Here is an 18479-nt window from a genome sequence, read left to right as displayed (position 1 = left end):
AAGCTTAGTGCAGAGCGACAGACCAGGTAGCTTCCATACAGCGTTACGCAACCGATGAAAAGATATTGCCGCTCGACTGATTCGGAGTGAGACCTCTGCTGTTAAACTGGAGCCAGTCATAAGCACACTGCCCAGGTATGGGAAACTCTCCACTCTCTCCACAACTGCCCTATCACCGATTGGGAGTTGTGGGGGTGGAGTGTCCGATGGTACAAAATACCCAGGCAGGTGCTTAGTTTTGGTGGGGCTGATGGTAAGGCCCCATCTCTTAGTGGCACGCTCCAGTCTCAGTAGCAGCGTCTCCAACTCCTCCTCTGACTGAGCAGCTATTACCAAATCATCAGCATACATAACGTGGTTGAGCAATAGGGAGCCATCTCTTGACCGCACCCGGGCATCGATTAGCCATACACACACACATATACACACACATACACGCACACACATACACACATATACACACATACACACACATACACACACACACATATACACACATACACACACATACATACACGCACACACATACACATACACACGTACACACACACACTGTTGGGGGTGGCAGCAGCTATCCCAGAATGCACTGCACTGTTGGGGGTGGGGGTGGCAGTAGCTATCCCAGAATGCACTGCACTGTTGGGGGAGGAAGTAGCTATCCCAGAATTCACTGCACTGTGGGGGGTGGCAGTAGCTATCCCAGAATGCACTGTTGGGGGTGGCAGTAGCTATCCCAGAATGCACTGCACAGTTGGGGGTGGCAGTAGCTATCCCAGAATGCACTGCACTGTTGGGGGTGGCAGTAGCTATCCCAGAATGCACTGCACTGTTGGGGGAGGAAGTAGCGATCCCAGAATGCACTGCGGTCTCACCATGTGACGTGGGGTCACGGTGAGGTCATGGGCGAGGCGTCGGTGCCCGGCGAGGTCCCCTCTGTGCCTGCAACAACCACAACAACCACAACAACTATAGCACAACCACAACAACCACAACAACCACAACAACTATAGCACAACCACTATAGCACAACAACTATAGCACAACCACTATAGCACAACCACAACAACCACAATCACAACAACCACAACAACTATTGCACAACCACAACAACAACAACCACAACCACTATAGCACAACCACAACAACCACAACCACTATAGCACAACAACTATAGCACAACCACTATAGCACAACAACTATAGCACAACCACTATAGCACAACCACAACAACCACAACAACAACAACAACTATAGCACAACCACAACAACAACCACAACAACAACCACAACAACCACAACAACAACCACAACAACTATAGCACAACCACAACAACTATAGCACAACCACAACAACCACAACAACTATAGCACAACCACAACAACAACAACTATAGCACAACCACAACAACCACAACAACTATAGCACAACCACAACAACTATAGCACAACCACAACAACAACAACCACAACAACTATAGCACAACCACAACCACCACAACAACCACAACAACAACTATAGCACAACCACAACAACAACCACAACAACAACCACAACAACCACAACAACAACAACCACAACAACTATACCACAACCACAACAACAACAACCACAACAACTATAGCACAACCACAACAACCACAACAACTATAGCACAACCACAACAACTATAGCACAACCACAACAACCACAACAACAACCAGAACCACAACAACTATAGCACAACCACAACAACTATAGCACAACCACAACAACCACAACAACAACAACTATAGCACAACCACAACCACAACAACCACAACAACAACTATAGCACAACCACAACAACAACCACAACAACCACAACAACAACAACCACAACAACTATAGCACAACCACAACAACAACAACCACAACAACTATAGCACAACCACAACAACCACAACAATTATAGCACAACCACAACAACTATAGCACAACCACAACAACCACAACAACAACCAGAACCACAACAACTATAGCACAACCACAACAACAACAACTATAGCACAACCACAACAACCACAACAACAACAACAACTATAGCACAACCACAACCACAACAACCACAACAACCACAACTATAGCACAACCACAACCACAACAACCACAACAACAACTATAGCACAACCACAACAACAACCACAACAACAAAACAACCACAACAACTATAGCACAACCACTATAGCACAACAACTATAGCACAACCACTATAGCACAACCACAACAACCACAACAACTATAGCACAACCACAACAACTATAGCACAACCACAACAACAACAACCACAACAACTATAGCACAACCACAACCACCACAACAACCACAACAACTATAGCACAACCACAACAACAACCACAACAACAACAACAACTATAGCACAACCACAACAACAACCACTATAGCACAACCACAACAACTATAGCACAACAACCACTATAGCACAACAACCACAACAACTATAGCACAACAACCACATAGCACAACTACAACAACCACAACAACCACAACTACTATAGCACAACAACCACAACAACAACCACTATAGCACAACCACTATAGCACAACCACAACAACCACAACAACTATAGCACAACCACAACAACCACAATCACTATAGCACAACTACAACAACCACAATTACTAAAACAACCACAACAACCACAACCTCTATAGCACAACAACCACAACCACTATTACTAAAACAACCACAACAACCACAACAACTATTACTACAACAACCACAACAACCACAACAACTATTACTACAACAACCACAACAACCACAACCACTATTACTAAAACAACCACAACAACCACAACCACTATTACTAAAACAACTACAACAACCACAACCACTATTACAACAACCACAACAACCACAACAACTATTACTAAAACAACCACAACAACCACAACTATTACTACAACAACCACAACCACTATTACTAAAACAACTACAACAACCACAACAACTATTACTAAAACAACCACAACAACTATTACTAAAACAACTACAACAACTATTACTAAAACAACTACAACAACCACAACAACTATTAGTAAAACAACCACAACAACTATTACTAAAACAACCACAACTATTAATACAACAACCACAATAACCACAACTATTACTAAAACAACCACAACAACTATTACTAAAACAACAACCACTATTACTAAAACAACCACAACAACAACAACCACTATTACTATAACAACCACAACAACCACAACAACTATTACTACAACAACCACAACAACCACAACCACTACAACCACCACAATTATTACTAAAACAACCACAACAACAACCACTATTACTACAACAACCACAACAACCACAACCATTATTACCATAACCACAACAACAAGCAAAGCAATCACAACCACAACTATCACAACAACCACTATTACCACAACCACAACCACTATTACCACAACAACCACCATCACCACCACTATAACCACAACCACAAAAAAAACACTCAACCTCCCAATCTCAACATCACAAACCCATGAACACTGTCACCATGAACACCATGAACACTGTCACACCATGAACACTGTCACACCAAAAACACCATGAACACTGTCACAATGAACACTGTCACCATGAACACCGTCACCATGAACACCATGAACACTGTCACACCATGAACACTGTCACACCATGAACACCATGAACACTGTCACACCATGAACACTGTCACCATGAACACCATGAACACTGTCACCATGAACACTGTCACCATGAACACCATGAACACTGTCACACCATGAACACTGTCACATCATGAACACTGTCACCATGAACACCATGAACACTGTCACACCATGAACACTGTCACCATGAACACCATGAACACTGTCACCATGAACACCATGAACACTGTCACACCATGAACACTGTCACACCATGAACACTGTCACACCATGAACACTGTCACCATGAACACTGTCACCATGAACACCATGAACACTGTCACACCATGAACACTGTCACACCATGAACACTGTCACCATGAACACCATGAACACTGTCACACCATGAACACTGTCACCATGAACACCATGAACACTGTCACCATGAACACCATGAACACTGTCACACCATGAACACTGTCACCATGAACACCATGAACACTGTCACACCATGAACACTGTCACCATGAACACCATGAACACTGTCACCATGAACACCATGAACACTGTCACACCATGAACACTGTCACACCATGAACACTGTCACACCATGAACACTGTCACCATGAACACCATGAACACTGTCACACCATGAACACTGTCACACCATGACCACCATGAACACTGTCACACCATGAACACTGTCACCATGAACACCATGAACACTGTCACACCATGAACACTGTCACCATGAACACCATGAACACTGTCACCATGAACACCATGAACACTGTCACACCATGAACACTGTCACCATGAACACTGTCACCATGAACACTGTCACCATGAACACCATGAACACTGTCACACCATGAACACTGTCACACCATGAACACTGTCACACCATGAACACTGTCACACCATGAACACCATGAACACTGTCACACCATGAACACTGTCACACCATGAACACTGTCACCATGAACACTGTCACACCATGAACACTGTCACACCATGAACACTGTCACCATGAACACCATGAACACCATGAACACTGTCACCATGAACACCATGAACACTGTCACCATGAACACTGTCACCATGAACACTGTCACCATGAACACTGTCACACCATGAACACTGTCACACCATGAACACCATGAACACTGTCACACCATGAACACTGTCACACCATGAACACCATGAACACTGTCACACCATGAACACCATGAACACTGTCACACCATGAACACTGTCACACCATGAACACCATGAACACTGTCACACCATGAACACCATGAACACTGTCACACCATGAACACTGTCACACCATGAACACTGTCACCATGAACACTGTCACCATGAACACTGTCACACCATGAACACTGTCACACCATGAACACCATGAACACTGTCACACCATGAACACTGTCACACCATGAACACCATGAACACTGTCACACCATGAACACCATGAACACTGTCACACCATGAACACTGTCACACCATGAACACCATGAACACTGTCACACCATGAACACCATGAACACTGTCACACCATGAACACTGTCACACCATGAACACCATGAACACTGTCACACCATGAACACTGTCACCATGAACACTGTCACCATGAACACTGTCACACCATGAACACTGTCACCATGAACACCATGAACACCATGAACACTGTCACACCATGAACACTGTCACCATGAACACTGTCACCATGAACACCATGAACACTGTCACACCATGAACACTGTCACCATGAACACCATGAACACTGTCACACCATGAACACTGTCACCATGAACACTATCACCATGAACACCATGAACACTGTCACCATGAACACCATGAACACTGTCACACCATGAACACTGTCACCATGAACACTGTCACCATGAACACCATGAACACTGTCACACCATGAAACACTGTCACCATGAACACCATGAACACTGTCACACCATGAACACTGTCACCATGAACACTGTCACCATGAACACCATGAACACTGTCACACCATGAAACACTGTCACCATGAACACCATGAACACTGTCACACCATGAACACTGTCACACCATGAACACTGTCACACCATGAACACTGTCACCATGAACACTGTCACACCATGAACACTGTCACACCATGAACACTGTCACCATGAACACCATGAACACCATGAACACTGTCACCATGAACACCATGAACACTGTCACCATGAACACTGTCACCATGAACACTGTCACCATGAACACTGTCACACCATGAACACTGTCACACCATGAACACCATGAACACTGTCACACCATGAACACTGTCACACCATGAACACCATGAACACTGTCACACCATGAACACCATGAACACTGTCACACCATGAACACTGTCACACCATGAACACCATGAACACTGTCACACCATGAACACCATGAACACTGTCACACCATGAACACTGTCACACCATGAACACTGTCACCATGAACACTGTCACCATGAACACTGTCACACCATGAACACTGTCACACCATGAACACCATGAACACTGTCACACCATGAACACTGTCACACCATGAACACCATGAACACTGTCACACCATGAACACCATGAACACTGTCACACCATGAACACTGTCACACCATGAACACCATGAACACTGTCACACCATGAACACCATGAACACTGTCACACCATGAACACTGTCACACCATGAACACCATGAACACTGTCACACCATGAACACTGTCACCATGAACACTGTCACCATGAACACTGTCACACCATGAACACTGTCACCATGAACACCATGAACACCATGAACACTGTCACACCATGAACACTGTCACCATGAACACTGTCACCATGAACACCATGAACACTGTCACACCATGAACACTGTCACCATGAACACCATGAACACTGTCACACCATGAACACTGTCACCATGAACACTATCACCATGAACACCATGAACACTGTCACCATGAACACCATGAACACTGTCACACCATGAACACTGTCACCATGAACACTGTCACCATGAACACCATGAACACTGTCACACCATGAAACACTGTCACCATGAACACCATGAACACTGTCACACCATGAACACTGTCACACCATGAACACTGTCACACCATGAACACTGTCACACCATGAACACTGTCACCATGAACAGTCACCATGAACACCATGAACACTGTCACACCATGAACACTGTCACCATGAACAGTCACCATGAACACCATGAACACTGTCACACCATGAACACTGTCACACCATGAACACTGTCACACCATGAACACTGTCACACCATGAACACTGTCACCATGAACACCATGAACACTGTCACACCATGAACACTGTCACACCATGAACACTGTCACACCATGAACACTGTCACACCATGAACACTGTCACACCATGAACACTGTCACACCATGAACACTGTCACCATGAACACCATGAACACTGTCACACCATGAACACTGTCACACCATGAACACTGTCACACCATGAACACTGTCACACCATGAACACTGTCACCATGAACACCATGAACACTGTCACACCATGAACACTATCACCATGAACACTGTCACCATGAACACTGTCACACCATGAACACTGTCACACCATGAACACTGTCACACCATGAACACTGTCACCATGAACACCATGAACACTGTCACACCATGAACACTGTCACACCATGAACACTGTCACACCATGAACACTGTCACACCATGAACACCATGAACACTGTCACACCATGAACACTGTCACCATGAACACCATGAACACTGTCACACCATGAACACTGTCACACCATGAACACTGTCACACCATGAACACCATGAACACTATGAACACTGTCACCATGAACACTGTCACACCATGAACACTGTCACACCATGAACACCATGAACACTGTCACACCATGAACACTGTCACACCATGAACACTGTCACACCATGAACACTGTCACACCATGAACACTGTCACCATGAACACTGTCACACCATGAACACCATGAACACTGTCACCATGAACACTGTCACACCATGAACACTGTCACACCATGAACACTGTCACACCATGAACACTGTCACACCATGAACACCATGAACACTGTCACCATGAACACTGTCACACCATGAACACTGTCACACCATGAACACTGTCACACCATGAACACTGTCACACCATGAACACTTTCACCATGAACACTGTCACACCATGAACACTGTCACACCATGAACACTGTCACCATGAACACTGTCACACCATGAACACTTTCACCATGAACTCTGTCACACCATGAACACTGTCACACCATGAACACCATGAACACTGTCACACCATGAACACTGTCACACCATGAACACTGTCACACCATGAACACCATGAACACTGTCACACCATGAACACTGTCACCATGAACACCATGAACACTGTCACACCATGAACACTGTCACACCATGAACACTGTCACACCATGAACACTGTCACCATGAACACTGTCACACCATGAACACCATGAACACTGTCACACCATGAACACTGTCACACCATGAACACTGTCACCATGAACACTGTCACACCATGAACACCATGAACACTGTCACACCATGAACACTGTCACCATGAACACTGTCACCATGAACACTGTCACACCATGAACACTGTCACCATGAACACTGTCACACCATGAACACCATGAACACTGTCACACCATGAACACTGTCACCATGAACACCATGAACACTGTCACACCATGAACACTGTCACCATGAACAGTCACCATGAACACCATGAACACTGTCACACCATGAACACTGTCACACCATGAACACTGTCACACCATGAACACTGTCACACCATGAACACTGTCACATGAACACTGTCACACCATGAACACTGTCACACCATGAACACTGTCACACCATGAACACTGTCACACCATGAACACTGTCACACCATGAACACTGTCACCATGAACACCATGAACACTGTCACCATGAACACTGTCACACCATGAACACTGTCACACCATGAACACTGTCACACCATGAACACTGTCACACCATGAACACCATGAACACTGTCACACCATGAACACTGTCACCATGAACACTGTCACCATGAACACTGTCACCATGAACACCATGAACACTGTCACACCATGAACACTGTCACACCATGAACACCATGAACACTGTCACACCATGAACACTGTCACACCATGAACACTGTCACACCGTGAACACTGTCACCATGAACACTGTCACCATGAACACCATGAACACTGTCACACCATGAACACTGTCACACCATGAACACTGTCACACCATGAACACTGTCACACCATGAACACCATGAACACTGTCACACCATGAACACTGTCACACCATGAACACTGTCACCATGAACACCATGAACACTGTCAGCATGAACACTGTCACACCATGAACACTGTCACCATGAACACCATGAACACTGTCACACCATGAACACTGTCACACCATGAACACCATGAACACTGTCACACCATGAACACCATGAACACTGTCACACCATGAACACTGTCACACCATGAACACTGTCACCATGAACACTGTCACACCATGAACACTGTCACACCATGAACACTGTCACACCATGAACACTGTCACCATGAACACTGTCACACCATGAACACTGTCACACCATGAACACTGTCACCATGAACACCATGAACACTGTCACACCATGAACACTGTCACACCATGAACACCATGAACACTGTCACACCATGAACACTGTCACACCATGAACACTGTCACCATGAACACTGTCACACCATGAACACCATGAACACTGTCACACCATGAACACTGTCACACCATGAACACTGTCACACCATGAACACTGTCACCATGAACACTGTCACACCATGAACACCATGAACACTGTCACACCATGAACACTGTCACCATGAACATCATGAGTGCAAGCTATTAAAGTCACCTTTGAAACCAAAACCATGTTCTGTTAGAGCCATAATCTCATACAGTGAGCCATAAACTCACTCATACAGAGAGACACAGACTCATACAGAGAGTCACAGACTCACACAGAGAGACACAGACTCATACAGAGAGACACAGACTCATGCAGAGAGACACAGACTCACACAGAGAGACACAGACTCACACAGAGAGAGACAGACTCATACAGAGAGACACAGACTCATACAGAGAGACACAGACTCATATAGAGAGACACAGACTCACACAGAGACACACAGAGAGACACAGACTCACACAGAGAGACACACACTCATACAGAGAGACACAGACTCATACAGAGAGACACACTCATACAGAGAGACACAGACTCATACAGAGAGACACAGACTCATACAGAGAGACACAGACTCACACAGAGAGACACAGACTCATACAGAGAGACACAGACTCATACAGAGAGACATAGACTCATACAGAGAGACACAGACTCACACAGAGAGACAGACTCACACAGAGAGACACAGACTCACACAGAGACACAGACTCACACAGAGAGACACAGACTCATACAGAGAGACACAGACTCACACAGAGAGACACAGACTCACACAGAGAGACACAGACTCATACAGAGAGACACAGACTCACACAGAGAGACACAGACTCATACATAGAGACACAGACTCATACAGAGAGACACAGACTCACACAGAGCACAGACTCACACAGACAGACACACACTCATACAGAGAGACACAGACTCATACAGAGAGCCATAGACTCACTCACACAGAGACCCCTAGACTCACCCACACAGAGACCCATAGACTCACTCACACAGAGACCCATAGACTCACACAGAGACCCATAGACTCACACAGAGACCCATAGACTCACTCACACAGAGACCCAGACTCACACAGAGACCCATAGACTCACTCACACAGAGACCCATAGACTCACCACCACACAGAGACCCATAGACTCACTCACACAGAGACCCATAGCCTCACTCACAAAGAGACCCATAGACTCACTCACACAGAGTCCCATAGACTCACCCACACAGAGACCCATAGACTCACACAGACACCCATAGACTCACACAGACACCCATAGACTCACTCACACAGAGACCCCTAGACTCAACCACACAGAGACCCATAGACTCACCCAAACAGAGACCCATAGACTCACTCACACAGAGACCCATAGACTCACTAACACAGAGACCCATAGACTCACTCACACAGAGACCCCTAGACTCACCCACACAGAGACCCATAGACTCACACAGAGACCCATAGACTCACTCACACAGAGACCTATAGACTCACTCACACAGAGACGCCTAGACTCACCCACACAGAGACCCATAGACTCACTCACACAGAGACCCATAGACTCACACAGAGACCCATAGATTCACTCACACAGAGACCCATAGACTCACCCACACAGAGACCCATAGACTCACTCACACAGAGACCCATAGACTCACTCACACAGAGACTCATAGACTCACACACACAGAGACCCATAGACTCACCATAGAGACCCATAGACTCACTCACACAGAGACCAATAGACTCACTCACACGGAGACCCATAGACTCACTCACACGGAGACCCATAGACTCACTCCACAGAGACCCATAGACTCACTCACACAGAGACCCATAGACTCACTCACACAGAGACCCATAGACTCACACAGAGACCCATAGACTCACTCACACAGAGACCCATAGACTCACTCACACAGAGACCCATAGACTCACACAGAGACCCATAGACTCACTCACACGGAGACCCATAGACTCACTCACACGGAGACCCATAGACTCACTCCACAGAGACCCATAGACTCACTCACACAGAGACCCATAGACTCACTCACACAGAGACCCATAGACTCACACAGAGACCCATAGACTCACTCACACAGATACCCATAGACTCACTCACACAGAGACCCATAGACTCACACAGAGACCCATAGACTCACTCCACAGAGACCCATAGACTCACACCACAGAGACCCATAGACTCACTCACACAGAGACCCATAGATTCACTCACACAGAGACCCATAGACTCACTCACACAGAGACCCATAGACTCACACAGAGACCCATAGCCTCACTCACACAGAGACCCATAGACTCACCACTACACAGAGACCCATAGATTCACTCACACAGAGACCCATAGACTCACTCACACAGAGACCCATAGACTCACACCACAGAGACCCATAGACTCACTCACACAGAGACCCATAGATTCACTCACACAGAGACCCATAGACTCACTCACACAGAGACCCATAGACTCACACAGAGACCCATAGACTCACTCACACAGAGACCCATAGACTGACTCACACAGAGATCCATAGACTCACACAGAGACCCATAGACTCACTCATAGAGATCCAAAGACTCACTCATAGAGACCCATAGACTCACTCACACAGAGACCCATAGACTCACTCACACAGAGACCCACAGACTCACCATAGAGACTGTGAGTGGTGGTGATGATGGTGGTGATGATGATGGTGGTGGTGATGATGGTGGTGATGATGATGGTGATGATGGTGGTGATGGTGATGATGGTGGTGATTATGGTGATGATGGTGGTGATGATGGTGTTGATGATGGTGATGATGATGGTGTTGATGATGGTGATGATGGTGTTGATGATGATGATGGTGTTGATGATGGTGGTGGTGATGATGGTGATGATGGTGATGCTGATGGTGATGATGTGATGGTGGTGATGGTTATGATGGTGGTGTGATGATGGTGGGACCCAGAGTGGTGGGACTGAGTGATGGTGATCGTGATGATGGTGGTGACCCAATGACCTTGACCTGTCAATCAGCTGATAACAGCCCCCCCCATAGCCCCCCATAGCCCCCCCCCCACAGCCCCCCCACGTACCACGTGACGCCTCAAGATGGCAGGCGGAATCAGACGACCAGAAGTTCTCGACATAAACTCTCGTTCGGTAGACGTCTTCCCACAGCGGTAGATGTCTTCCAAAACCGGTAGACGTCTTCCCAAAGCGGCAGATGTCTTCCAAAAGCGGTAGATGTCTTTCCAAAGCGGTAGTCTTCTTCCGAAATAGGTATAAGTCTTCTGAAAGCGGTAGAGTTCTTCCCAAAGCGGCAGATGTCTTCCAAAAGCGGTAGACGTCTTCCGAAAGCGGGAGTCGTCTTCGGAAAGCGGTATACGTCTTCCAAAGTAGGTAGACCTCTTCCGAAACCGGTAGACGTCTTCCTAAAGCGGTAGTCGTCTTCCTAAATAGGTAGCAGGCTTCCGAAAGCGGTAGACGTCTTCCAAAGTAGGTAGACCTCTTCCGAAAGCGGTAGACGTCTTCCTAAAGCCGTAGTTGTTTTCCTAAATAGGTAGATGACTTCCGAAAGCGGTAGATGTCTTCCAAAAGCGGTAGACGTCTTCCGAAAGCGGGACTCGTCTTCGGAAAGCGGTAGACGTCTTCCAAAATAGGTCGACCCCTTCCGAAAGCGGTAGACGTCTTCCCAAAGCGGTAGTCGTCTTCCAAAATAGGTAGACGTCTTCCGAAGGCGGTAGATGTCTTCCGGAAGCGGTAAACTACTTACGAAAGGGGTAGTCGTCTACCGGAAGCGGAAGTTCTCTACCGGAAGTGGAAGACGTCTTCCCAAAGCAGTAGTCGTTAGACCTCTTCCGGAAGCGGTAGAAGACTTACGAAAGCTGTAGTCGTCTTCCGGAAGCGGTAGACGTCTTCCCAAAGCGGTAGTGGTCGGCTTCCAAAATCGGCAGACGTCTTGCGAAAGCGGTAGCCGTCTTCCGAAAGCGGTAGCCGTCTTCCGAAAGCGGCAGTCGTCTTCCCAAAGCGGCAGTCGTCTTCCCAAAGCGGCAGGCGTCTTCCGAAAGCGTCTTCGTTCAGAATCGCCAATGTGGCTTTGAAGAGGGAGAATCGTGTCAAGTTGATTCGCCGCGGGGAACTCGACCGCCGCCCGTCTCGAGAGAGGCAGAGAAGATGGAGAGAGAGAGGTGGGGGAGGGGTCTGGTGTCGTGGTTGTTGCTGTTTGAGTTGTCAGCCGTGAGGACAGCTGAGCGGCAATCACAGCACCCACGGGACCATAGGTGGGGCCTCGACTCTCGCGAGAACTCGCTGCTAACCCCCACCCCAAACTCTCGCGAGAACTCGCTCCTAACCCCCACCCCCCTCCCCAACTCTCGCGAGAACTCGCTCCTAACCCCCACCCCCCTCCCCAACTCTCGCGAGAACTCGCTCCTGCCCACACCCCAAACTCTCGCGAGAACTCGCTCCTGCACACAACCCCAAACTCTCGCGAGAAACCGCTCCTGCCCCCATCAAATCTTGCGAGAGCTCGCTCCTGCCCCCACCCCAAACTCTCGCGAGAACTCGCTCCTGCCCACCCGAGCTCTCGCGAGAACTCGCTCCTGCCCCCACCCCAAACTCTCGCGAGAACTCGCCCCTGCCCACCCAAATCTTGCGAGAACTCGTTCTTGCCCCCACCCCAACTCTCGTGAGAACTCGCTCCTGCCCACTCGAGCTCTCGCGAGAACTCGCTCCTGCCCCCCAAAATCTTGCCAGACCTCGTTATTGCCCCCACCCCAACTCTCGCGAGAACTTGCTCCTGCCCACTCGAGCTCTCGCGAGAACTCGCTCCTGCCCCCACCGCAACTCTCGCGAGAACTCGCTCCTGCCCACCTCCAAACTCTCGCGAGAACTCGCTCCTGCCCCCACCCGAACTCTCGCGAGAACTCGCTCCTGCCCCCAAACTCTCGCGAAACCTCGCTCCTGCCCCTTCCAAACTCTCGCGAGAACTCGCTCCTGCCCACCCCAAATCCCTCGCCTCACTATAAATTATCGCGAGATCACGAAACCAAAACCTCGCGGCCCCTCCCCCCCACCCTCCAAATATGGGCATGGGAGTTTGAGGGGGTGGGGTTATGCTAATGAGCAGCTGACATCACAATCCGATCGTCTATCGGACTGCGGGAGGAGGTAAGGGGCCGACCATAAATGACGTCACGCACCTGGGGGGGCAGGGGGAGGGGTCAGACATTTGTGACGATATGTGACGTCAGGGCTTATATTCTTAGCTCTTTCGGTAAAGTCACGTTGAAGGGAAACAACATTATAAAATAAATATATAACAATACAAAATTCTCACGACGTTTCGACCATAACACAAACGGTCGTCATCAGGTGTGTCGGTTTGCATTAATTTATTTATTTGTAAACGGTGTGTTTATTTATTTATAAAAAAACGTCAGCGCCACGCGCAGCGATTTGGCAGATTATTTAGAAGGACTAGTCCATCTATGTTCTGAAAAGAGGAGGGGGGAGACGAAAAATTAATGTATGCTGTCTGAAAGCCACTGTAAGCGTGAACAATCAATTAAGACCCCTGAAATGGCTTATCAAATCCTTCCAATGATTGCTAAGCCAGAATCCATCTTCTCGGTTGAAATTGTCTCTGTGCTTGTATATGTGGATAGCCTCATGAACGAATCTCCCATGGTAGCCAGATGGCTTGCAAAGAACCTCTGTCTTGGAAAAGTCAATGTCATGTGAGCCTACTGAATTATAACAATGATCTGCCACGGCCGAGGTGTTGGTACCTACCGTGTTTAAGGTCTGCTTTGTGTTCACGAATGCGGTCCGAGACATGGCGTTTGGTTTCTCCAATGTAACTACTACCACAGAGGCAAACTTAGTTTGTAGACACCAGAGTACTGTATGTCCGGAATCACATCTCCTCTTTTCAGAACATAGATGGACTAGTCCTTCTAAATAATCTGCCAAATCGCTGCGCGTGGCGCTAACGTTTTTTCTATAAATAAATAAATACACCGTTTAAAAATAAATAAATTAATGCAAACCGACACACCTGATGATGACCGTTTGTGTTATGGTCGAAACGTCGTGAGAATTTTTTTTATTGTTTTATATATTTTTTATTATTTGATTGTTTCCCTTCAACGTGACTTTACCGAAAGAACTAAGAATATTAATTACTGCAGTCACGAAAGCTTTAAATCAAAACGTTCTGCTTAATTAAATATATTTTTAATCCAATGTTTTATCCTACAACATCAGAGTGCAGCGCCACATTACACAGCTGACGATGATGATGATTGCTGCTTTGTGTCGCAGTAGAAACGTCGTGAGAATTTTATTGTTTTATATTTCTATTATTTTATTGATTTATATTTTTATTATTTTATTGGTTTATATTTTTATTATTTTATTGTTTTATATTTTTATTACTTTATTGTTTTATATTTTTATTACTTTATTGTTTTATATTTTTATTATTTTATTGGTTTATATTTTTATTATTTTATTGTTTTATGTTTTTATTATTTTATTGTTTTATATTTTTATTATTTTATTGTTTTATATTTTTATTATTTTATTGTTTTATATTTTCGTTATTTTATTCTTGATGATTGCTGCTTTGTGTTGCAGTAGAAACGTCGTGAGAATTTTATTGTTTTATATTTTTATTATTTTATTGTTTTATATTTTTATTATTTTAGTGTTTTATATTTTAATTAGTTTATTGTTTTATATTTTTATTATTTTATTGGTTTATGTTTATTATTTTATTGTTTTATATTTTAATTATTTTATTGGTTTATATTTTTATTATTTTATTGTTTTATATTATTATTTTATTGTTTTATATTTTTATTATTTTATTGTTTTATATTTTTATTATTTTATTCTTGATGATTGCTGCTTTGTGTTGCAGTCGAAACGTCGTGAGAATTTTATTGTTTTATATTTTTATTATTTTATTGTTTCATATTTTTATTATTTTATTGTTTTATATTTTTATTATTTTATTGTTTTATATTTTTATTATTTTATTGTTTTATATTGTTATTATTTTATTGTTTTATATTTTTATTATTTTATTGGTTTATATTTTTATTTTATTGTTTTATATTTTTATTATTTTATCGTTTTATATTTTTTATTATTTTATTGTTTTATATTTTTATTATTTTATTGTTTTATATTTTTATTATCTTAGTGTTTTATATTTTTATTCTTTTATTGTTTTATATTTTTATTATTTTATTGTTTTATTATTTTTATTATTTTATTGTTTTATATTTTTATTATTTTATTCTTGATGATTGCTGCTTTCTGTTGCAGTCGAAACGTCGTGAGAATTTTATTGTTTTATATTTTTATTATTTTATTGTTTTATATTTTTATTATTTTATTGGTTTATATTTTTTATTATTTTATTGTTTAATATTTTTATTATTTTACCGCTTTATATTTTTATTATTTCATTATTTTATATTTTCATTATTTTATTCTTGATGATTGCTGCTTTGTGTTGCAGTAGAAACGTCGTGAGAATTTTATTGTTTTATATTTTTATTGTTTTATATTTTTATTGTTTTATATTTTTATTATTTTATTCTTGGGGGGGGGGCGGGGGGGGGGAAGAGCAGAGCGGACAGGCGGGGTAAATTCACGGTAAATCGAATCACTAGCGGGAGGGGGGGGATTAAAAAAACTTATAGATTTAAAGCTTTCGTGACTGCTAGGATCCATACTCTTATACGCTATTTCAACGAGCCATTTCAATGCTAAATTCAATGCCAATTCCTTTGTCATGGCGCTTTGATTTCTTCTCACACACAGCTTAAACGGTCGCGATCTGAGCTCGCGGCCTCTCTCACTCCAGCGCTGTCCTCCGAGTCAGTCTCGTCCCTTCCACCTGATGAAGGCCGCTTGTGTTTGTGGCCGAAACGTCGTGATTTTTTGTTATTTCATTTTCACCTACGTGACTTTACCCAATAGAACCAAAGAGTAGGGACAGAAAAAACAAACTGTGTCGTGCGGTCTTTTGCGGGAGGGCGGAGAGAGCGAGCGAGCGAGAGAGCCGCCGGGTGTCAGCGCGAATTGTTTACCGGGGCGCGGAGTGTTCAGCGCCCCCCGCCCCCGTGTGTCTAAGCGATTAGCTCACCTACGCGATCCCTTACAGCCCCCGTGTCTAAGCGATGAGCTTGCAGCCCCCGCGTGTCTAAGCGATTAGCTCATCTACACGATCCCTTGCAGCTCCCGTGTCTAAGCGATGAGCTTACAGCTCCCGTGTCTAAGCGATGAGCTTACAGCCCCCCGTGTCTAAGCGATGAGCTTACAGCCCCCGTGTCTAAGCGATTAGCTTACAGCCCCCCCGTGTCTAAGCGATGAGCTCACAGCCCCCGTGTCTAAGCGATGAGCTCACAGCTCCCGTGTCTAAGCGATGAGCTCACAGCCCCGTGTCTAAGCGATGAGCTTACAGCTCCCGTGTCTAAGCGAGTAGCTCACAGCCCCCGTGTCTAAGCGATGAGCTTACAGCTCCCGTGTCTAAGCGATGAGCTTACAGCCCCCGTGTCTAAGCGATGAGCTCACAGCCCCGTGTCTAAGCGATGAGCTTACAGCCCCCGTGTCTAAGCGATGAGCTCACAGCTCCCGTGTCTAAGCGATGAGCTCACAGCCCCGTGTCTAAGCGATGAGCTTGCAGCCCCCGTGTCTAAGCGATGAGCTTACAGCTCCCGTGTCTAAGCGATTAGCTTACAGCTCCCGTGTCTAAGCGATTAGCTCACAGCTCCCGTGTCTAAGCGAGTAGCTCACAGCTCCCGTGTCTAAGCGATTAGCTCACAGCCCGCGTGTCTAAGCGATGAGCTTACAGCCCCCGTGTCTAAGCGATGAGCTTACAGCCCCGTGTCTAAGCGATGAGCTCACAGCCCCCGTGTCTAA

General features: G+C 45.2%; 1 pseudogene across 1 annotated transcript in view; it reads right to left on the bottom strand.

Moving 5' to 3' along the window:
- The window catches only part of LOC116937715 (serine/threonine-protein kinase TAO3-like), a 79660-nt pseudogene extending 65800 nt beyond the window's left edge, over nt 1–13860 (bottom strand). Inside the window, exons 1-2 of the transcript XR_012931288.1 lie at nt 12635–13860; nt 873–939 (exon numbers count right to left, since the gene is read on the bottom strand). The product of XR_012931288.1 is annotated as a serine/threonine-protein kinase TAO3-like (transcript). The remainder of the gene's footprint in view (nt 1–872; nt 940–12634) is intronic.
- Nucleotides 13861–18479: the final 4619 nt, after the last annotated feature.

This window comes from Petromyzon marinus, chromosome 84 (assembly GCF_048934315.1).
Source record: "Petromyzon marinus isolate PM22_M1 ecotype Great Lakes invasive population chromosome 84, UKy_Petmar_22M1.pri1.0, whole genome shotgun sequence".
Taxonomy (NCBI): domain Eukaryota; kingdom Metazoa; phylum Chordata; class Hyperoartia; order Petromyzontiformes; family Petromyzontidae; genus Petromyzon; species Petromyzon marinus.
Note: the sequence above shows the minus strand (reverse complement) of the source record. Positions and strands in the feature narration are given on the sequence as shown.